This window comes from Bactrocera oleae, chromosome 2 (assembly GCF_042242935.1).
Source record: "Bactrocera oleae isolate idBacOlea1 chromosome 2, idBacOlea1, whole genome shotgun sequence".
Lineage (NCBI taxonomy): Eukaryota > Metazoa > Arthropoda > Insecta > Diptera > Tephritidae > Bactrocera > Bactrocera oleae.
The window spans coordinates 34,863,463-34,887,841 of record NC_091536.1 but is presented as its reverse complement, the minus strand read 5'-3'; the positions used below and the strand labels follow the sequence as shown (position 1 = coordinate 34,887,841).

The following is a 24,379-nucleotide window of genomic DNA, read 5'->3' as shown; positions in this document are numbered from 1 at the left end:
TGGTGCGCAGTTTCATCAAAGTGTATAGTTTGAAGAAAACGGTGTAATAGTAACTGTCAATGGGAATGGTTAATTAAAGATGTTGAATGAATTTTTTTACCCAAAACTGCGCCGAAGACGTATCCCTTTCAATATCGTTTGGTTTCAGTAAGATGAACCAACCGCACACATAGCCAGCCATTGCGGAGCTCCAACGAAAATTTGAAAACATATTAATATCAAGAAATTCCGGTCACCTGACCTAACTGCACCAGACTTTTTCATGGGGTTATATCAAGCAAGAGGTGTACAAAACAAAACCCAGAAATCTGCATCTGAATTGGAAAAGTCTATTAAATTTTATAATTAATCAATTTTCATGATCAATTCTCCCGATTTCAACCTTTCAGGCCGCAATAAATAATCTTCTAATTAGGTGTCGCATATGCGTGGTTGAGCTCAGTGGAGGTCATTTACGATCCATAATTTTTAAAAATAATTAATTAATATATATATTGCATTGATTAAAAAAAAAGTTATTACGGTTTGTTTTTGTAGAATGATGCGTGAGCCACCCTGTACTACTTTTGTATTTATACTTGTCTCAGCATTCTTCTTGTTTCTTGTTGTTCTTTTATGCAATTGCATATTTGTGAATATATATGTTACTATGTTATTATTACTAAGCAAGCATATATTATTTGGAATTTTAAGAATATGCTTGCTTTATTTCTTACTCTAAATTCTTGTGTGGGAGGAGTGTAATTTGACGTAATTCGCTCAGCAAAACATCCAGTTTATTTGTACTCGCTAAATACTTACTGACCAAAAAAATTGTGTTTTCCATTCCGTTGAGAGATTAATCATTGTTTATTTTTAATTGCGATAATTAGTTGTAGAAAAATAACCTATTTTCGGTGTATAGATAACTATGTATCAATAATTGAAATTTAATATATATTTGTTACTTTAATAAAGAATAATTTATTAACTTAGATAAATTATACTTAAATTGTCTACAACTCTTTATGCACAGTTTTAATACAATTACATCTGACATCTTTCTTCCAAAACACTTAGTTATTTTTAAAAATCTTTCCAAAAAATATATTTATTTAAACCACTATTCCTAAAAATATATGTTAAAACAATGTTTACCGGGTCACATTTAAAAAATTTTTTTTTTTATGATTATTCATTGAAATTACATGAAATTTTACACTTTCAGTCTTATACTATTATATATAGGTACTACAAGTAGTATACTTTACTTTTTGAATTTTGTAATCGAGTGGATGCTTTTGGCGCCTTTGCACAAGTACTGCTCTATTCAGAGAGAGAGTGTTCAATCGAAAAATGAATGCTCACCAAGCAAGACACAACAGTTGATGCATTAAAATGCACAGAAACAGAAATTCATCTACTATATGCTATAGTGCTGACGACATGTTTCCCGGCTCGATCAAATATGTTGTGTGATAATAACAAAGATTCAATGACTAATTACTCGCTCGCCAGCTTGCCACGAAGTTTGTAATACCCAGAAGGAAGCGTCGGAGACCGTATAAAATATAGATATACAATAAATATCAGCATGAGCTTAGTTGATTTAGCCATGTCTGTCTGTCTGTATACCTATATTATATTATATATACAAAGCCTCTCAGTTTTTAAGCTATCGAACTGAAATTTGCTCCTGTCCTTTTCTCACTAAGAAGCTGCAGATTTGTCAAAACGCCGATATAGGACCACTATAGCAAATGCTGCCATGAAAACTGAACGATCGGAATCAAGTATTTGTATGGAAAACTCTTTCATTTGACGAGGTATCTTCACGAAATTTGGCATGGGTAATTTTTTGAGGCAATAAGACAATCCCAAAAGAAATTGCTTCAAGCGTTTACAAACCAGTCGCTCCAGGATTTTTCCAATTGTGTCTATCATGCATAGTGGTCGATACGCACTAGGCGCCCCAACTGTTTTGTTTGGTTTTTGTAATAGGACCCAGCTTGCTTTTTCCATATTTTTAGGAAAATGCCATCGATTAAGCACTTTGTATACAACTTTGTAAAGTATTTTGGGTTTTGCTTTCGTGCAATCTTCAGAGCACGATTTGGGATGCCACCCAGCCACGGTGCTTTAGCATTGTCGAAACATGTAGCAGCATTTAAAACCTCCATATCGGTAACTAAATATTAGGTAAAGTAAAAAGTTCGTTTGGTTTTTTATTGGTTTTTTAAAAGATGATAACTTTGTGTACATTTGTCCAATTTAAGTCCAATAAGCGCCGTTTTGTTCCTAAACTTGTTGCCAACGAGATGCCAACTTCATTATACCCCTCTCGTAGAAGACTGCGTCCCTATTGCCAAAAAGCTCGGAGGGCAGGAAAAGATGGTAATCACTTGGTGCCAGGTCCGGACTATAAGGTTGGTGCATTAGAACCTCCCATCCGAGCTCCAGGAGCTTCTGGCGCGTCCCCAAAAACTTGTGGGACCTGGCGTTGTCCTGATGGAACATAATTCGGCCTCTGTTGATCAAGGATGGCCTCTTCTGGATGAGTGCTGCCTTCAAGCGGTCCAGTTGTTGGCAGTAGAGGGCCGAATTAAGCCTTTGGCCATAGGGGAGCAGCTCGCAGTAGATGATTCCTTGCCCATCCCACCAAACACACAGCAAAACCTTCTTGGCCGTCAATCAGGTTTTGGCCACCATCTGGGCCGCTTCCCTGAGCTTTGACCATGACCGTTTGCACTCGATGTTGTCATAAGTGACCCATTTTTCATCGCCAGTCACAGTCCACTTCAGAAAACGGTCGATTTTGTTGCGATTCTGCAGCGATTTGCAGATGGAAATTCGGTCCATTATGTTTTTTGCGTTAGTTCGTGTGACACCCAAACATCGAGCTCCTTTTTGAATCCAAGGTTATGCAAATGGTTCCAAACGGTTTTCTGGCTTATCTTTAGTTCCTCAGCAATTAAATAAGTGCTCACGTGACGGTCTGTTTCCACTATTTCCATGATTTTATTGGAATTTTCGACGACAGGCCTCCCGACGCGTGGTGCATCTTTGACATCGAAATTACCGGAACGGAACCTAGCAAACCACTTTTGTGCTACACGTCCGTTTACAGTATCAGACCCATAAACTAAATTAATGTTTTCAGCCGCTTTGGCTGCTTTTTTGCTTTGATCGAAGAAAAATTATAAAATATAGCGAATTTTCTCTTTGTTGGTGTCCATCTTTGACGAGCGCTCACAACGAACTGAGTAAATCAATCGAAAAAATGATGACATGATGCGACACGTAACACTAGTACTATGGACAATAACGCCATCTCTTAGATAAAAACCGAACGAACTTTTTACTTGCCCTAATATTTGTATAGCTACAGGCTCTGACTCTGCGGGAAGAACCGCATGTGCTCTGTTGAAAAACGTGTTTCCACGACATTTTTCAGAAGTGCTGGGCATGTCTGCGCTTTTATTTTAGGACCTCGATCCTTGGATATGACCAACTTATACGCCCCACCCCAAGGATTTCCATCGAGTTTGTTACAAAGCTCTTTGAAGCATGTAGCTCTTATGTTTTTTATAGCTTTCTTCAATTCCTTGCATTTAATCTTGAAGTTTTCACGAAGACCCTCATGACCTACCGTGTCTACACCTCTGTGGTACTATCGCCTAGCTTTATTACAATCTCTTCGCAAGTGTTGGATTTCATAATTCAATATGCCGGTTTTCGTTTGGAGTGCTGTTCTTGGCGGCGGGTGTATTGGAGATAAAGAAAAGGATTGCATTAATTTGGCATTGCTTAGGAATACTGGAGAATATATTTTGAAGCAAATTTATATATAAATAACACTCACTGCCTGGCAAATTCGGTATAAAACTTGTTAGAATTACGAAAATCATTATAAGGAGTATATGGGAGTTGGTGAGAGAAAGTGAGAGAATCAGATGGAATATATAATTGTGTTATGTTGAAAGTAGGCGTGTTTTTAGTCCGATTTCGCTCATTTTTGTACTGTAACATAGGAATTTCAGAAACGTTACGTACCAAATTTGGTTGAAATCGGTCAAGCAAGTACCTAGATAGATTTTCCTCTAAAGGTGGGAGGTGCCACGCTAGTTGTCCAATTTTTGTAAAGTCCTATAAAGCTTAATTTTACTATCCTATGTGTAAAATTCAACTACTCTGACTGGTATTTAACAAGATTTTTCCCATTTTCACACTGCCGATAGAGATGCTAAAAATATTTGTTCTGAGTGAATTTGGTTATTAGAACATGTGCACATTAAATCTTTTAGAAGCCAGGACCACTCCCACCTCTTCAAACACTTTAAGCTGCATATGCCTCTCTCTAATGTGATTTGTTATACCAAATATAGTCTTGTATTTTACTGTGGGGCTTAGTTATGACAATTTATTGGTTTTCAATTAATGGCGTGTTTTGGGACTGGCAGGGGTCCGATTTGGCTAAGTAGTGTACCAAGTTTCCACTTTTCGCATTTAAGCTGATTAAATTATTGCAATTTTTTTGCCAAAAATATAATTATCTACTCCAAATGTTTAAAATTTTCCTCCATACTTTAATTTTTTCGCTAATTGAAAGTCGATGTGATGAAAGTGAATGGAAAAAATATTAAATAAGTGTTCTATTATATGTAGCTACTGTTTGTTAATATTAAAAACATTTCGAAATGAAAAAAGTTTCGCTTGGCAGTCGTCATTTTAACTCCATCTAGAATTCAACTCGAGTAGAATACTTGCCGTTTATGCTTAAAGGCTTCACCCGTGTAGAATATAACCGCGTAGAAATTAAGCATAAACATAATAATATGTAGACTAGTACAGAAGCGTTAGAAAATTAAAAAAAAAAAAAAAATACAGTAGATTGAAACCCATCGGAAACGATAGATAAAATGACAAACATTAAGAGAAAAATAATTTACGGGCGATCTGAGGTCGTGAAAAGGAAGGGTGGGGCTGCATTTTTAACGGTCAATAATGGTTTACCTCGATTTCGCAAAATTACGAGTCTTATCGAGAAAAGTTGTATGACAATGTTGAAGTCAATGGAAAGGTACATAACTTTTGTGTATAGACTTTTTTCACTTAGCCCTAAAATGTATGTAAAAATTTCAATAACCAACGTTTTGGGTTTTATATTTTTATCTTGAACAATAATTTTTATCCTTCACTAAATTTGGAGGAAGCTTAACTTATTATGTCTTAAACACCCTTATCAAAATATTTATTTTTTCACATTTTAGAAATTCGATTTTTTTAGTGCAATTTAAACCTGATTTTTTTATTGTGTAAAACGTTTGATGAAATTATATATTCTTCATTTTGATCCAATACAAGATATTGATTCCACGCTCCTAAAATGTTTAAACCTTGCAGACAAAAACTGGTCCAAGTGGTTTTTGACGTCCTGATTTGAGGTGAAGGTTTTCTAATCCCAAAAATTTTGCAGAGACCGGAACAAGTAATAGTCTGAAGGTGCCAAGCCTGAAGAAAATGGTGGGTGTGATAGCACATTCCATTCAAGCTGCAAAAGCTCTTGGCGAGTCATCAAACTTGTATGAGATCTCGCATTATCCTGGTGGAACACAACACCTTTTCTATTTACCAATTCTGGCTTCTTCCGTTTGAGTGAATCACTCAATTTGTCAAGCTGATCACATTACACTTCAGAATTAATCCTGGTATTCTCCTTTTTTGGTGACTATCGGCATTCAAAGTGGTTGAGCTGGTTTATTCTTTCGCTCAAATCAAATCCCAGTTGTTAGTACGACAAAGCAAATTTCTGTAAGCACATGAGGAGTCCATATGTCAAACTTCGCAATTAAACCTAGACGAAATCCTGCCACATCCTCAAAATCGAAATTTTCGGACCAAAATTTTGCGAACCAATTTTAGGATTGGCGTTCGGCCAACACATCTTCTCGTTCACATCACATACTTTTTGCCTTGCTTGAACTACATTTTTAACCTTTTGATAATAAACCGTAAAATATGCCGAAAATTATGTTTTTGATCTCCCATATTTGAGAGGACACCAAACAAAAACTATTCCAAAAAATTAAAGATATTTTTTTACAAACAAGCCTTACTATATCAGCGCTAAAGTAGCTAAGTGGCTGTGAAAAAATTCAATATGATCAGCTGTTGTCATTGAACGAAATTACTAAGTGAACGACCCAATAAATAAAGAAATATTTTAATTTTTGAAACATTTATTTAATTTTTGCTGTGCTTTATACAGATTTCATACAGTCAGTTACATGAAACTGTTTTAAGTAATAACACAGGTCTACAAAACACCTTTTTTTGTTGGCCTGGATATCTTAGCTATTTTGATGCTTTCTAGTGTTTAGATTATGACTTTATTCAAGAAAATATTGAATGTTATCTTTTTGTTATGATAATTGCATATCTAATATTTTGATAATTATCGGCTTGTTAGTAATAAAAATTTAGTTTTCCTGACATGATTTGGGTTCTACGCACTTTTTCCGCGCGCACAAACAACACGTGGTCTCCATTTTCAGATTCCTTACCGAAAATGTGCGAAAAATCATGTAAACGGTTTTAAGGTCTTACTTCAAATCAAAAGTGGATATATCTAGAATAGCAGACTACAAAATGTCCTGTTTTGCTCAATGAAAATCTCGCTTTTGCATCAAAATAATTCGCATCGACTACTCAGAAACAGTGGTGCCCCCAAATACCCAGATATCGGTATAGTCTACCAATGGAAATAAATAAGAACGTGAAACATCTATATCCAAATTATTTTCTCAAAAAGAACTCAGAGATTTAATACGTCATCAAGTTAGGAATTTATAAAAAAAAATGTGAATTTAGTATAACATAGTTGAATGGTAAGATATAGATTATATCAAGGTTATGACTGTTCCGGAAATCGGAGCTAGGAAAAGTTTTCTGTTGATAGTCAAAAATTTCCTAAGCAACCACTAAGTACTAATTTATGAAGAAATTTTGCAAAATATGCTGACAAACTGGAGCTATCTCTACCATAGAAGCAAATTAAAGCATCAAGTTGCACTATCTCTGTAATAATCTCGATAAATTTTAAATAATTTACGAATTTAAAGTAAGGAACAGGGAGAGGTGTTCAACTAGAATCTAAAAGACTACTGCTAGTTCTTAAAACAGGATTGTCGACTGGAAAGCTTGTCGACAGCTCAGCTTTGTTGAAATATAACATATACACGTTATCGACATTTGCCTAGCTCGATTCCATATTATTCAAAACAAAACTGACATTACAAAGATTTCAGTTATTTTGTTTCATCTTGTAAGGTAAAATAAAAATAAAGATTTAGAACTAAACATGATGTGTCATGTCATGACATGTTTCATGAACTGTGGGCACAAATAAAGGATTTTCCAATAAGAGTGTTATGAATTTTTTCCAAAACAAAACACAGTAATTGTTAAGGAAATTGAAGTGTTGAATATTTAATATGAAGTACAATCGATACAGTTAAGTTAATATAACATCATTCAAATGGCCTCCACGACATCTTTTGCAGGAACGAATTGGATGAACCCAATTTTAGAGTACTTTTTCCACTAAATCAAATCGTATGTCATGTATAGCATGTTCAATATTGACTTCTAAAGCTTGAAAAGAGTCTTGTTTATTGTTTATAACCCCACAAGAAGTGGTATAATGGTGTTAAATCACAACTTTTTGGAGGCCATTAAATGCCACAATTTCTTGAAATTATCGAATCTCCAAACTTTTCTCGCAATAATTGGGTTGTTGCACGTGCTGTATGGCACCAGATGTTGTCAAGATCAACTTTTTCCAATTTCGACCATATGAGGCGGTGTCACCAGTTTCATTTCAAAAGAAGTACGACCGATGATTCCACCAGACCAAAAACCACACCAAACTGTCAATTTAGGTGAATGCAATGATTGTTCATGAATAATTTGTGAATTTTCTTCGCACCAGAATCGACGGTGTTGCTTATTTATTGGACGAATAGCGAGCACAGGTAAACGATTATTACGACCATAAAAGGGCAAAAGCGCACGAAAACTTGCAATTGGAGAACAATTATAACGGGTCAACAAAAAAATAATTGTTGTTTGTCCTAAACTTTATACTATGATTTTTCGAGTATTTAGACACAAAAACGAAAAGAAAATACTTTTTTTTGGTATAAAGTTTGCTTTTGCCATAGTTATAATAATAATACACTTTATTCAATTTTTTAAAAATTTTAATTAGTTTTAATGCATTCAAAAATACCGCGAGATTAAAGTTAATTTTTTATATTCAGAGAGTTCCTCCAGATGGCACTCAAGTGATAAATAACGATCAGGTGTTTCGTACATATCCAGAAAACGTTAAAAGTGTAAATACGAGAAAGTGTAAATACGATGCTGATACATTTTGTTATACATTATATGTGGTGAATTTATGACAGTTAGAGACACTAAATATGAGTTAAAGTCATGTCAAGTTCTCTGCGATGCCTATGAAGCATATTTTGACTGTACTGTTCGAAATCAAGATAAATCATGGACTCCACATGTTGCTTGTGGTTATTGTAAAATATGTTTGGACGGTGAGCGATTTTGAATTGAGCGGCGAATCTACTGTAATAGAAATTGATTTAAATTCTATAGTTTAGACTGGTATCGAGGTGAAAAAAGGTCTATGAAGTTTACGACACCAAGAATTTGGCGTGAACAAAGAAACCATGTCCATGAAGCCTACTTTTGTATTTTTAACCCGAGTAAACGACGTATAGGTAAAAATGGAAAACCTGTCGAATATCCTGACCTTCCATCTTCTTCTGCTCTAATTCCACATGACCTGACTCGACCAGTGCCTGAGCCACCAAAGAATCTATCTCAAAAAAGTAACTCATCTCGGAGTTCATATAAAAGTAATTCCGATAAAGAGTTTTTACCTACCCCAGAGCAACCAAAATACCATCTCATTACTACAGAAGATTATGATGACCTAATAAGAGAAATTTACCCAAAAATAAAGCAGAACTTTTAGGCTCTCTGTTGAAACAGTGAAATTTGCTTGATGATATTTTATTACATTTTCAACGTTTTTCCAAAAGAAGATGGACTTTGTTTTTGCAATGACATCAAAGGTATGTTTGAAGAAATTGGCATATCTTGTATTCCTAGCGAATGGCGCTTATTCATCTACAGCTCTACCAAAAGCTTGAAATCCGTTTTATTACACTACGGAAATAAATTTCCATCCCTTCCAATTGCTCACTCGGTACATATGAAAGCAAATTATGATAGTGTAAAAATCTTGCTTGACGCAGTAAAGTATGACAATTGGCAGTTGATTGGTGATTTTAAAATGGTCGGATTTTTAATAGGATTACAGAGTGGATATACCAAGTTTCCGTGCTATCTGTGCTAAGGGACAGCAGAGCGGATGCTAAGCACTACATTCAACGGTCTTGGCCTGAAAGAACCGAATTTTGTATCGGGAAACAAAACTTAAAATTCAGTTCTATTGTGAAAGCAGAAAAAGTGTTAATGCCACCTCTCCATATTAAGTTGGGATTGATGAAACAATTCGTGAAAAAACTCGATCAAACTTCAGAAGCTTTTGAATACTTAAGAAAATTTTTTCCGAAATTATCAGAATCAAAGGTTAAAGCTGGGATTTTTGTTGGTCAACAAATTAGAAAAATTTTCGCCGATGAGTTATTTGAATAGTGAAACTTAATAAAAATGATAAATACATTTATCTATGTAGTTCTATCTTAAATTAAACATTAAAACCACAGATTTTGAGAAAATTCGTTTAATTAGTTTCCTGACCACAAAAGCAAACTTTGGAAGGTCATATATTTTTTTCCGTGTATTTGTGACCTAAACTAAAGAAATTTTACACTTTCAAGTCGAGGTCAAATTTCGTGTTGATCCGTGTTATTTTGATAATAAAATTGAATAGTTTGTAAACGTCGTTTTTGCGTATATCTTTTCATGATGAAATTGTAAACATTACTGAAATGAAAAAAACTTACAGATCTAGACATATTAAAAATTGCCGAAAGGACACTCAGAAATTATATTATTTCTATTGGGAAACCCGATATATCCAAAATCATTCTTATACCTTAGAAAACAAACCCACTGTAGACCAGTGCAATACATTATTTTTATTATTTATTTATTTATAACACATAAATTTGGAACCGGTTGTTAATAAACGCTGAAGACAGGTGAATGGGATAATTGTGGAAGATGCGTTAATTTGTTGATTTTGATCTGATCTCATTTTCTGTAATAATATTATATATCTTGAAATTTAGCCCTTACACGAAGCTGTCGCATCGGATCTATTTTTTTCATGCATAGATCAAGTGATCTCGAAAAAAGTGAATTTTCATCTTCTGATGCTTCGAGCAAAGCCAGCTTTTTGGTTTAATTATCTAAAAGCTTACCCTCCACGTCATTTACATCTCGCTCTTTGGACGAACAGGCGAAGCATTGGTGAAAGATCGTGTTTCAACGGAAGTTAATCCAGTATCGTTTACTTCGGCTTTTGACACTTCATTATCTGCTTCAGTTGCAGTAGTTAAATCTTCAAACAGCGTCAACAAATTTCCATCTATTTCTTTTGGGATCAGGATTCCCTTAAGAAAAAGCAAGCTTTTGAAATACTTTAACTTCCCAGAACATATTTCTGGTTGCTCTTGTGAAGACCCCGATTTACCTTTTTGTATTTTTTGCAATTCCTTATTCAACTGGTCTCGTAAATATCGCCACTTCTTTTAGCATCCTATTCTCTGCTGCTTCTATAGATAATAGTTATAATTGATATGGAAATGGAAAACGCTTTGCATAGTAATTTTTACAAAATATAAAACTGAGAAATACAATCAGCAACTTAGTAATTTCAGGAAATAACAACCACCCACCACGTGAAGCAGAAAATTTAACGTAATATTTTTGCAACTACTTTTCAGTTAATAAAATATAAATATGCAACATCTTTTAATTATAATCATATAAACATTGTTTACAACAAATAACATAAAACAATTCAACTGTTTACTTACTTGAAATTCCAAAATGTTTAGCAACTTCGTTCCATTCTTTTCAGCACTTCCCCTATCTTTGTAACGGTAATGGCTTTTATTTCACAAAACACTTCTCCTTTGATTTTTTGAAATTAGAACTTCAATTGATATTTTACTATGATATTTTTCTCAAACAAAATTGCGAGCAAAACAAAACGATTTTGATTTCCAAACAATGCGTACGGCCTCGAAATACACGAATTATTGCAAAACGTGCTTACATTGGACATTTAAATTTGCAAACATATGTTTGAATTTGTGATCTGCCCGCATTGAACGCACCGCACCGCCCGCAATGCATTTGTAATGTCTACGCTGGACGCGGTGTCTCAATGTAATATAAGTACCAATGTCGAGATAAAGTCGTGCTTAAAATTTGGTTAAAATTATTTGAATAGTTCCTCAGATATGAGATTTCAACTAAATGTGAGCACATATGTCCATATATAACTAATAAATACAAGCAGGCCGATTTCACACATTTTCAGCATTAAACAAAAGTTTTTTTGTTGTTTTTAGTTTCGTTATCCAAGCTGCAATATTCTAAAGGATACCTTTAATAACAGTATGTACGATTCATACCGCACGCTCAGTATCCCTCACCCGAGACCACCCCCGGTCCGTTCTAATCTTCGCATTTCAATCAGAAATTTCCCGGTCAACTCTTTTTTGTTGAGCTACAACTGTATCATCAGGCGATACACAGGGTATAATATACAATGTGCAATTAAGTTATCTAATACGTTCTTTTCGCGTTATACCTTAGACAAAAAAAGAAACAATGCCGAGCATGCTTTTACCATTACCACATACAAGTAAGGAACACGTTACTCCAATGTCATGGCATACTTTTAGAGCAATATTCTAAAGCAGCCAAGTCCAGTCGGAAACTGTGTCATATACAATACATGGGTCTAGGTATATGGATAATTTTTAATGGTCCGGTATATTCATCGTCCGTTGGCTGTTGCATTTCAATGATCCTGCCGAATTTTATTCAAATCATATATTGTTTTAACATCTTTTAAGCTCGCAGTCCGACCTGCTTCGATTTTTTGACCCGCAACCCACATCTCCTGTTATTTTCAACAGAAGGATGTCATAGAATCTATTCCAGAACAGCGGTCCCAACACGGGTCCTTGTGGCACTCTACCAGTTGTAATGTAACTTTAGACTCCTTCATTACTTTCATATAACAGCAGTCTGTGGGACCGTAATAAATATGCCGGGGTTTTTAATCTCTCTAAACGTCTAGATTATGTGAAACTAGTACGCTGAATTAAATGTATTTTTAACATCAAAAATTATCATGGTGCAGTATTTTTTGCTGTCATGTATCCACCTAATACCCTCTACAGATTTATCTGCGATTCCTGGTCACGATGTGTGTACTTATCACACTCGTACCACTCTATCTTTCGAACTAGAGATTACCTGGCATAGCTTATATATACATTGAAACAAGTAAGAAAGTTCGAACATTTTATACCCTCGCAAGGATCAAAGCTCGGGAAATTACTTCAGGTGATGGCAAAATTTTATATTAAAGGAACTATCCGGTCCGATTCAACCCATTTTTGCCACAAGGACATACTATTATCGAGAGTTTCATTTATTTATTTTATTATACGAATTTCAATTATATATCTTACACATTCACCGATATTTTCGGTAAAAAGTCAACTATAGGCACTGGGGTCCACATATTCAATACCTAAGAGCTTGAACAGTTTTGGTTCGATTTAGATAATTTTAAGCCAAAAGGTGGCATACTTTAAACGCATCATTCACGCAAAGTTTTTTCCAGATACAATTATTGTTGCTTGATTTGATATGGGAAATAGGCGTGGTTGTAATCCGATTTCGCACTATAACATACAAATATGAAAAGAACGTTATGTACCGAATTTGGTTGAAACCGGTTAACCAGATCTCAAGATATGGGTTTTCACCTAAAAGTGGGCGGTGCCACGCCCACTGTCTAATTTGAACGCAGTTCCTATAAAGTCATCTCATACCATCCCAAAGATAAAATTTAATGTCTCTGGCGTGTTTAGTGCTTGATTTATCGCGCTTTTAGTAGTTTTTAACAGTACCGTTATACGGGGAGTGGGCGGAGTTGCCACCCGATTTCAACTATTTTCACACCGTCAATAGCAGTGCTAAAAGCATTTGCTTCCAGTGAATTTTGTTATTATAGCATTAGCGATTTAGGAGATATGCACATTAAACCTATTAGAGGCGGGACCACGCCCACTTTTAAAAAAAAAATTTTAACTGCAGATGCCCCTCCCTAATGTGATCCTGTGTACCAAATAAAAGTCTTGTATCTTATTGCGGAGCTTAGTTATGGCAAGTTATTTGTTTTTGATTAATGGCGTTTTGTGGGCGTGGCAGTGGTCCGATTACGCCCATCTGCAATACCAACCATCTTACGGTACCAAGAAACATGTTTACCAAGTTTCATAAAGATATCTCAATTTTTACTCAAGTTACAGCTTGCACGGACGGACAGACAGTTACCCGGATTTCAACTCGTCTCTTCATCCTGATCATTTATATATATATAACCCTATATCTACCTCGATTAGTTTTAGGTGATACAAACAACCGTTAGGTGAACAAAACTATTATACTCTGTAGCAACAGGTTGCGAGAGTATAAAAATGTATTTCCAAAACTTTGACAAAAATGACAGACGCCTTACCAACTGACTCAGACAAATGTAGGTCAGATAAATCTTATCGAGCGTCATACGAAATTCACTTTGCACCTTCTCGTTCATTTACGTTCTCTGCTTCAACCAAAGAACTTAGAAGAACGAGAAGGTGCAAATTGAATTTTGTATGATGCTCGATTGGACGGCTAACACAGCTGAAAATTTGAGATCAAGGAGTTCAAAATTTTCTGTAATATTTGCTGTTATTTAACAGAAATGAGAATTTATAACAGCGTTCTCTGACAAATTACGTATCTCCCAACATAAAGAGAAAAATGAAATGAAATGAATGAGAAAACAAAAAATACAAATGCCACTTCACATATGCATGATTATGTTTTGCCATATAAACGATTTTTATGATGAAAAATTGATAAAATATGATTTTTTTGCACAAATGCTACATTGATAAAATGTGAAAGATTATGTAAGAAATGATATTTTACTATTTTCATAATTTTCTTATTTTAATTGTTACAGAATTAATAATTTATGTATGTACATATGTACATCAATATGTTATATTATATAATATACTTGTAATAATATATTATCAATTATCAATAAAAACATGTGAGCGCACTGCTCTATATGTAAGTATATATATACAAATATGCGTATGACCGCGGAAAATAAGTAATGCATACACAAATCTACATACATTTAAGCGTACAAATGTAAGTACGTCAGCCAATAGGCAAAATACAAACATTGTTGTACAAAAACAACAATTGTCTCAAATAGCATCAGCACCAGAAATCAATATGGCAGCCAAATTGACAAATCCTAAATTTGTAGTAAATCACACACCAACAACATTTTCATTCCTGAACGCTAGCGCACAATCAATAAGCTAAGTCATTTCATTCATAAAAGCAAACGCCTTACACATCTCCCCGAGCATGCCTTTGCCTACAAGCGTCTTTTTGCGATGATGGCAAAAGCTAGAAATCATAAATTGAACATCTTTCTGATGTTCCCTCTAGAAGGGAAAAGTGACAACCCTGCAAACAAACAATTCTAAAATATTGTTCCGTGGCTCGCAAAAATCTTTGTCAATATGTATGCATGTTCATATAAAAACATACATACCTACAATGATTTGAAGGCAAAGCTGTTAGAGCGGCAAGGGAAGCGATGACAATCGGTGAGCGTTCGTTTGTTTTTCGGCACATCTCGGATTTTCTACCAACAACACAATGTTGTGACGCTTTGTCGTCGCGTCAGTCCTTCGACAGATTGACTCTTTGACATAAAAGCGAAGAACGTAAGCTTCGATCATTGGTTGACCGTGTCAACGGAGATTTCACATGAAGTAATGAGTGTTCATATCTACATACATATGATGTTTGTAGACAAATTTACAAATATTTTTACACATGATATGAAAATGCCGACGGCAAAACACAATTCTGTACTTTTATGACCCCATAATGGTGTCAAGCACTTGAATTATTTTAAGAAATATATCAAAATATGTATAAATTATTATTAATAACTCACAAGAAAGTAAAAATGAATTAACATAAAATAATTTAAAAATAATAGTTCAATAAAAGGGAATATGTTTCAAATAGCATATCAATATTCCCAGTTTGGCATACATATTATATTCTCTTCAATATTCGCCGTTTAGTTATGTTAAGAGAGCGTATGTTTACAGATTCACCGCTGTTATAAAAGCGAGAAATGTTATTTGTTTCTCGTGCATGTGAGGTGAACTCCTTGATAAAATCCTACAAATTGTTCGCTGTCGAACCTGCACCTTCTCGTTGTTTTAAGTTCTCTGGTCAAAGAGTCAGTCTGTCGAAGGACTGCGAGTCACGGAAAAATATTTTAGAACTGTAAAATATTTTAAATCGACAAAAGCTTTGTTGCCACTTTTTTCTGTGTGTTGTGCTGTTGCAGGGTTGTCACTTTTCCCTTCTAGAGGGAACATAAAAAAGTTGTTCAATTTATGATTTCTAGCTTTTGACATCGTCGCGAAAAGACGCTTGTAGGCAAAGGCATGCTCGGGGAGATGTGTAAGGCGTTTGCTTTTATGAATGAAACGACTTAGCTTATCGCATGTGTGCCAGCGTTCATGAATGAAAATGTTGTTGTTGTGTGATTTACTAAAACTTTAGGATTTGTCAATTTGGCTGCCATATTGATTTCTGACGCTGATTATGCTATTTGAGAGAATTGTTGTTTTTGTATAACAATGTTTGTATTTTTTCTATTGGCTCACATACTTACATTTGTACGCATACAAGGTGCGTTCCACAGTAAACAGTACAAAAGTGACAAAGTATACTCTAGTTTCGCCATCTATATGTCGACTAGTGCTTTAGAATCTGCTATCCTTTATAGACTTATAGTAAAAATTTCATGACATTTCATATTGGAAGTGAAGTTATTGCATTTTAAGTGTCAGTATGTTTTTGTCATCGGTGCGAAAATGAGCTTCGAACAAAGAGCCAACATTAAATTTTGTTTTAAAATTGGTAAAACTTTTACCGAAACGTTTCAATTGATGAGACAAGTTTATTTCGATGATTGCCTATCCCGTAGCAGAGTGCATGAGTGGTTTCAATGTTTTCAAAGTGGTCGTGAGGACATACATGAAACCCAAAAAATCGCGCCTAGAGAAGTAAAAGTGAAGACAATGCTGATTTGTTTTTATGATTCCAGGGGTATTGTCCACAAAGAATTTGTTCCACCCAGCTAAGACGTTAATGCGGTATTCTACCTTGAAGTTTTGAAGCGTTTGTTGCGCCGTATTCGACGTGTTCGGCCCGAATATCGCGAAGATGGAAGTTGGCGTTTGTTGCACGATAATGCGATAATCCGTCTCATCGATCGACGCTTGTGGCCGTTTATTTGACCAAAAATCACATTTTAACAATCAACCACTCCCCGTATTCACATGATATGGCACTGTGCGAAGAAAGCGTTATGCAGACGTGGAGGTCATTCAAAAGGCTTGCACCGGCATACTGGCGACCATACAGGGCAACGAGCTAAAACACTCATTCGACATTCTTTTGGACCGTGCAAAAAGCTGTATTAAAGCAGAAGAAGACTATTTTTTAAATTAATTGATTTTGCCGATAAGACCATACGTTCTGTTTTTTTTGTTTTTAAAGTCCTGTTTACTTTGGAACGAACCTTGTATATATGTATGTAGATTTGCGTATGCATTACTTATTTTGCAATATCATACGCGTATTTGTACTTACATACTTACATATAGAGCGTACATAAATAAATTATTAATTCTGTAACAATTGAAATTAGAAAATTATGAAAATATTAAAATATCATTTTTTGCATAATCTTTCACATTTTATCAATATAGAATTTGTGCAAAAAAATCATATTTTATCAAATTTTCATCATAAAAATCGTTTATATGGCAAAAAGTAATCATGCATATGTGAAATGGCATTTGTATATTTTGTTCAAAGTATTTAATTTTTCTATTTATCTTGGGAGATACGTATTTTGTCAGAGAACGTTGTTATAAACTCTCATTTCTGTAATGCCCCGAAAACGGGCGAAAGCGGTTTACAACCACGCCTATTTCCCTAGAATGCAAATCAAACAACAATGATTATATCGGCGTAAAACTTTGCGTGAATAATACGTTTAAAATATGCCACTTTGTGACCAAAAACTGTTTAAATCGAATCAAAACTGTTCAAGCCCCTAGGTACTGAATATGTAGACCCCAGCTCCTATAGCTGGCTTTTTACCGAAAATATCGGTGAACATAGAACAAGGCGGCAAGATCCACAAAGAAATCAAAAACTAGTATGCCATTTGACTTTCCGAGAGTATAAAATGTTCGGTTACATCCGAACTTAGCCCTTCCTTACATGTTAGTTCAGTGTTTTTTCCTGAAGATCCACAGTTACCATATACAATTGGCGCAGTCGACGTCCCGCGTCCCAGTTCGGAAACAAAAAAATAAATAAATAAATAAAAATAGCTAAAATAAAAGCAAAATCAAGTGCTGTGATTTCAAACTACAAAAAAATTTAATCTATTAATTATTTTATATATCGGCATTGGAAGCTAAACACAAATTCTCCTAGGCAGCAGCAAACAATTCCACCAGGGAACTTAGAAGAACGAGAAGGTGCAAATTGAATTATGTATGATGCTCGATTGGTCGGCTGAGCTGAAAAATTAAGATCAAGGAGCTCACCATTTTCTGTAGTATTTGCTGTTACATCTTGTTTCTTGTTGTGGAGCTTAGTTATGGCAATTTATTTGTTTTTGATTAATGGCGTTTTGTGGGCCTGGCAGTGGTCTGATTACGCCCATCTGCAACTTACGGTATCAAGAAACATGTGTACCAAGTTTCATAAATATATCTCAATTTTTACTCAAGTTACAGCTTGCACAGATGGACAGACGGACAGGCAGTCACCCGGATTTCAACTCGTCTCTTCATCCTGATCATTTATATGTATATAACCCTATATCTACCTCGATTAGTTTTAGGTGATACAAACAGCCGTTAGGTGAACAAAACTATTATACTCTGTAGCAACAGGTTGCGAGAGTATAAAAAGGAAGGAAGGGCTAAGTTCGGATGCAACCGAACATTTTATACTCTCGCATAGTCAAATGGTATACTCGTTTGAGATTTCTTTATATATTTTAATAATTAGAGCAACCAATCATGTGTTTTGTTGTATACGCTTATAATTTATTTTATATAGAATAAGCTACAACTGTATTGAGGAGTATGAAAATAAATCGTTTTTTGACAATTAATAACATTTTTTATTTATTTTATCGATATTATTATACATGTTTAGCTTAAAAATAATAAATATTAACAACTTTAAAATTATATTGTTATATTATTTTGTAAATAATATTTACAATATTAAACATAAATTAAAATTAATAAAATGTCTTACAGAGAAATTAATTAATTAAGTATTGCAAAACAAAAGAAACATTAAAAAACGGTATAAATTATTATTTATCGCTACATTTAAATCAATTTACACTGACAAAATTTTAATCGACTTTGACACATATATTAATTAATAATACATAATATAACAAAAATGGTTAATGACGAAAAAAATCAAACTTCACCCGCAGGAGGTACACGCTCAAAACAGGTTTCCAAATTTATTTCAGAAAGTGACAGTTTATTAAGATACTGCTGTAGATTTTTATCATCGCGAATTCAAGAAAATTCTGAATCGCTCTTAGAGATTAAAAATAAAAATCTTTACAATTTTTGGAGTCATCTCCAAGCTGCTGATGACGCCATAATAAAAACTGGTGCCTCAGATCTACCAGAAAATTTTAAAACCTTGGCTTTCGCCAAGTATGTAAACTGCTTAGACCAGTATGGAGCTACAAAAGCTATTATCTCCGATCAATTAAAGCTCATAAAAGCAATTATACCTACTCCACATCCGAGAATAGAGCTGTTACAAATACAAACTCAAGAGGCAAGTTTAGGTATGTATACATCAACCGTCAAAAATTATTAAAAGCGCAACACAACCGCAACTTACTAACATGCTTCCAAGCTATCACATAAATAGCAAGCATTGGCAAAAGATTTCACACCTAAAGCTAGCAGGTCCCAACTGCAACATCACCGCTCAAATAGATATTCTATTAGACAGCGAATAATAATTGAAGGTGTTGAAAAATTTCAACCACCCTTCTAGCCCAAAACACTATACTTGGTTGGATTCTAAGTGGTCTAGTTACAGAACCAGTTTTCAAATCAAAAACTCAAGTTGGCGAAAACTCTAAAGAATACCTAAATTCACAATTAAAGAAATTTAGGGAGTTAGAAAAACGCCCCTCATATCAATTACAGCCCCGAAGATTAGTATTGTGAAGACTTCTACAAAGCCGCAACTACTCGACCAAATAATGGCCGGTAAGTCTTAAGACTACCACTAACTTCACAATGTTCCAACATTCCACTTCCATTGGCAGAAAAAATAAAGTCAGAGTCCCTTCTGTCAAGATCAGTTTTAAAAACACAAATATGTAACTTTTCGACCCCGCAGGATGGCTCTTGCCAATGATACAAAAATCCTGCTTCAAAAATCTTGAGCTATGTGGCAGCTATGAGCTATGTATCCATCAACAATAAAATCAAAATTCGATAAAATCGTATTGGGATTCAAATAACATATTGTTATCTCCCCATTATATTGGGTACTAATATAAGAAATAGACAAAATGTTAGATAACAAAATTATTCAACCTAGTAAAAGTCCTTACAATTCTCCAATGTGGACCGTCGCAAAAAAAGGTACCGATAACGAAGGGAAACCTAAGAGACGAATAGTAGTACATTTTCAGAAGCTTAACGCTCAGGCTATCACTGATAAATATCCTATCACAGATAAAGCAAAGGTTTTCACAGGTAAAGCAAAGGTTTTCACAACGATAGACTTAGAGTGAGGTTTTCACAAAATCTTGATAAAAAAATCGGACAGAGAAAAAACTTCATTTAATTTGAATGGCGCAAAGTATGAGTTTCTTAGGGTGCCGTTTGGTTTAAAGAACGGGCCTTCTATATTTCAGCGATACGTAGACGATAAACATATTGGCAAGTTCGCAAGCACACATGGAACGTATTCGTACAATAGTAAACGCACTTCACAATGCCAATATTAAGATTTGAAACGAGAAATCGCATTTTTTTCATATAATAATATAATAAAATAACTGTAGATCCAAATAAAATCCAAACTCTAAAGAATTATCTCTCATCACTATCATTTATTGGCCTAGTGAGTTATTACAGGAAATTTATACAGAAATTCGCTGCAATAAAGAAATCTAACAACATTTCTACGCGGAGACAATTGTGGTGTAAGTAAAAATCAAAGCGCAAGCGTCTCAATTAATCTAGACGAAACAGTACTTGAGGCTTTGATAAAAATAAAAGACGCACTACAAGCACAAGTTGAATTATTCCAATCAGACTCAGATTCGACAACTCAGAGTAACGATTTATACAGACCATCAGACACTCATCTTTTCGATTTCGGATAAAAATCCGAACACTAAACTTAAACGATGGAAAAACTCCATAGAAGATTACGGCGCTAAATTAGTATACAAGTATAAACCAAGGCATCAAAACGTTGTCGCTGATGTACCTATTGTCTCGCCAACAAATTAAGAACATTTCAAGTTGCTCACAACATTCAGCTCAAAGTAAGTACATATAGAAATCAAATAGTCATAAACTACAGTTCAACTAATTTAGAAATCTCTTCGCAAAATATTTTTTCGTATTCACGACACAAACTTTTTTATTCGACTTAAGAAGAATAAATTGATAGACTGAAAAGGTTAATAAACCCAAAGGTAACAAACGCTATAAAAATACATGAACAAACTCTATTCCATAAAATGACAGAAGACATAAACAGACAGAAAGAAATCATAATGCAAATACACAGACGTGCACATAGAAATTATAAAAATAATGCACAAGAAATACTCACTACATATTTTTGGCCAACTTTACGCCAAATGTGTAAAAAAGAAACACAAGGTTGTAAAATCTGCTTAACAAACAAATACGAACGCAGCCCAAACAAACAACCAATTGGAGCCGCACCAATACCAAACCACGTAGGTGAACACATACATTTAGACTTATTTCACATAAACGGGAACACATACATCAGCACAACTGATAAATACTCAAAGTACTTATACATACGGGAAACTCCACGTAACAAGAATACATACAAATACATTGACGAAATATTATCACAGATTTACCCAAACGCCAAGTATGTAATGACAGAGAACAAATCAACATTCACGAGCATATGTGCGAAACAAGTATACGAAAAACTACAAATTGTACATACAGATACACCAACATTTCATTCGACAACCAAAGGTCAAGTTGAGCGTACTCATAGTACCCTAATCGAACTCGCTAAAGTCCTAGCACAGGAACATAACCACTCACGCAAGACGAAATTTTTAACGCCGTACGACAATAAAACAAAAGAATTCAGTCAGTCACAGGAGAAAACCCTGAGGACATGTTCTTCAATCGAATCCTAATCCTGGGTATAGCTCTTACTTAACATGAAAAAAACTTCCTTTTATGTGCTTTTCTTGTATGAGTAGAATATTTGTTTTGAATGCTCCAACAGTAATCAGCCATAATATTTGCAATCCAATGACCTTGGTATCGCTCTTCCAAAATGCGAATATCATGATGAAAGCTTTCTCCTTGTTATTCACTTAAGTCGCCTAAATTTTCTGGGAAGCGGTCTAAATGTTACAGATTTCTGCTTATCTGTCATATAATCATTAAAATGTTGATCCTTTATTAGTTCCCTGATTCTTTAATTTTTTTGTGCTCAAATTCGGATATATTTTGCTGATATATTTAAAGCATTCCTTATCCTTGTTTAGAGCTTTAAAAACCTGTTTTATCAGACCTAACTTTATATGAAGAGGGGGCTACTAGAGGGGCGTTCATCACATTCATACTACCCGGTACCAAATTCACTCTCAAATGCCAAACTTTTTTAATCCAGTGCTCTGTCTTAGCTCGGCTATCCCATAAGCACATGAAACAAGAATATTTGGTACTTCTTGTTCATCCAAAAGAAAATTTACCATTTTAAGATCGACGCATATCAGCCAGTTATGTTCTATGTATTTTATTCCCAAGGTAGTCCGAATCGATTTATAGAATCAGATACAATTAAACGGCATTCTCTACACATATAGTTACCACAAACAGCACTATTATTTATTATTATTATTTAAACAAGTGATTTTTAATGTAGACAAGCGCTTTATTTAGTTAGTAAGAATCAGTTTAGAATGAGAGAGCGATGCAATGATGTGAAATCGGACCACTGCGCAATAAAGTGTCATAACTAAGCTATAAGTAAAGATATAAAACTGTAATTTGACACAGGGAATCACAGTAGTAAAGGGCACCTGAGGCCCAAAAGTTATAAAAAATGGGAGTGGCCTCGCCCTCTAAGGGGTTTAATGTACGTACATATCTCCTAAACCATTTAAGCTATTATAACAAATAAACTCACGACAAATTTATTAAGCAATTCTGCCGACACTGTAAAAATTAATGAAATCGGTGGATAACCTCTGTTCAAAACTATTGAAAGCGAATCCTGATCCTGGGTATCCTGACATTAAAAAAAAAACTCGAAACTAATCAAAACAAAGTGTTTTCATACCATAATAAAAATCGTAAGAGTACCACTTACAAAAAAGGGGACGTTATATACTCCAAAACACACTGTCGAAACAAAAACGTACAAAAATACGCGAAATATACAATAAAAGAAGACATAGACAAAGGAAAATAATATTTTTAACCTCCACCACCGTCTGCGACAGTATAGTTGGTTTAAAGGACAAAAAATACGTAATGATAGAAACCGACCCAGTATACGTGTACCATTGCACTTCCTTTTGAAATCCAAGTGTATCATGTAGCAAAAATTTCGAAAATATATATTAGCACCCTATGAGAAAATAGTACGATCTACTTACAATCTCGAACAGAACTCGGTAGATCAAATAATAGTCAACAAAAAAGAGACACTTAAATCACACTTACTTTCTAATATCTTTAGTGCTAGACGTTCACTTAACCTTCTACGGCCAGCTCTTAAAATGATTACAGGTACACCTAATCACGACGACTTAATCGAAATTAAGACATGATTAAATATGCTGATAGAAAACAGAAACCAACAATAGAAAATAAATTACAGTTTAAAAGAAATTTAGAAACACTCGATCCTAAAACTATAAAAAATGATTTAGTGATGACCGAGTATACAACAAACTATCCTCTGTCGCTAATACAATTAATTTTGTAAAAAATGGAAACTTCTACGCAGGAACTCTAAACTTAAAGGATATTCAACAAATAGTATCCAATGAAGCTTTATACTCACCTTTAATAAACATATTAGAATACTCTGACATACATGTCTGCTACTTTAACCACGCAATTGTAACTGTATAGAAATATCCAATATTAAAAATAAAATGTAACTTGTTCAATATATGCCCACTTGCATACAAACATGGAGAGATATTACTAGATTCTAAGATAGCAATATGTAACAATGTCTTTGCACCTATTGAAAAATATAAAACTATGCTGGGAACTATATATGTTACAATAAATTAAGAACTCAGACAATTTCCCTATTAACATATTAAAAAATAAGCCTGCCAAATGTGAAGTGATACACGAAAACAACGCACCACTCCAAGTACTTGAAAACGGAAATATCATAACAGATTACAACCACACCTAGAACGAAGTGTTCTCTCAATAAATCCATTGATTGATGCGATGTGGGGTAAGTGGAACTGTCTTGTTAAAACCAAATTTCGCCGAGATCACGAGCTTCCATTTCAGGCATCAAGTAGTCTGTTATCCTGGCGCGATAAAGGTCGCCATTGACGATTACGTTCTCACCGGCACAGTTTTGCTGGTTTACGTACCCATTGAGCCATAAAGTGGCCTCAACGCTGAACAAAATTTGGCTCGAAAACGTCGGA

At 34.5% G+C, this 24,379-nt stretch overlaps 1 protein-coding gene and 1 pseudogene across 13 annotated transcripts in view; one reads left to right on the top strand and one right to left on the bottom strand.

Annotated features, from left to right (window-relative positions):
* Nucleotides 1-24,379, top strand: part of nAChRalpha4 (nicotinic acetylcholine receptor alpha4) — a 946,244-nt gene that overhangs the window by 704,682 nt on the left and 217,183 nt on the right. The window lies entirely within an intron of this gene.
* On the bottom strand, nt 10,175-23,776 carry LOC138855837 (uncharacterized; annotated as a pseudogene).